The sequence below is a fragment of the Arachis duranensis genome, chromosome 3 (genome assembly GCF_000817695.3).
Source record: "Arachis duranensis cultivar V14167 chromosome 3, aradu.V14167.gnm2.J7QH, whole genome shotgun sequence".
NCBI classification, from domain to species: domain Eukaryota; kingdom Viridiplantae; phylum Streptophyta; class Magnoliopsida; order Fabales; family Fabaceae; genus Arachis; species Arachis duranensis.
Window position 1 is genome coordinate 120197746 of NC_029774.3, and position 911 is coordinate 120198656.

The window sequence follows — 911 nt, forward strand, 5'->3', positions numbered from 1 at the left end:
ACTTACTTCTGTCATTCATGAGCTCTGATGAGTATTCTTCCTCTGAGGAGGATGAGTATGTCACTGAAGAGCAAGTTGCTAAATACCTTGGAGCAATCATGAAGCTAAATGACAAGTTAATTGGTAATGAGACTTGGGAGGATGAACCCCCTTTGATGACCAAAGAATTGGATAACTTGTCTAGGCAGAAACTACCTCAAAAGAGACAGGACCCTGGGAAGTTTTCAATACCTTGTACCATAGGCACCATGACCTTCAAGAAGGCCTTGTGTGACCTAGGGTCAAGTGTAAACCTCATGCCTCTCTCTGTAATGGAGAAGCTAGGTATCTTTGAGGTGCAAGCTGCAAAAATCTCACTAGAGATGGCAGACAATTCAAGAAAACAAGCCTATGGACTTGTAGAGGATGTTCTGGTAAAAGTTGAAGACCATTACATCCCTGCTGATTTCATAGTCCTAGAGACTGGGAAGTGCATGGATGAATCCATCATCCTTGGCAGACCCTTCCTAACCACAGCAAAGGTTGTGATTGATGTGGACAGAGAAGAATTGATCATTCAAGTGAATGAAGAATCCTTTGTGTTTAAGGCTCAAGGATATCCCTCTGTCACCAGGGAGAGGAAGCATGAAGAGCTTCTCTCAAAACAGAGCCAAACAGAGCCCCCACAGTCAAACTCTAAGTTTGGTGTTGGGAGGCCACAACCAACTTCTAAGTTTGGTGTTAAACCCCCACTTTCAAACTCTAAGTTTGGTGTTGGGAGGTTCCAACATAGCTCTGAGCATTTCTGAGGCTCCATGAGAGTCCTCTGTCAAGCTCATGACAATAAAGAAGCGCTTGTTGGGAGGCAACCCAATGTTTTATAATTAATTATTTTCTTTTGTTATTTTATCTTTTTTGTAGGTTGATGATCA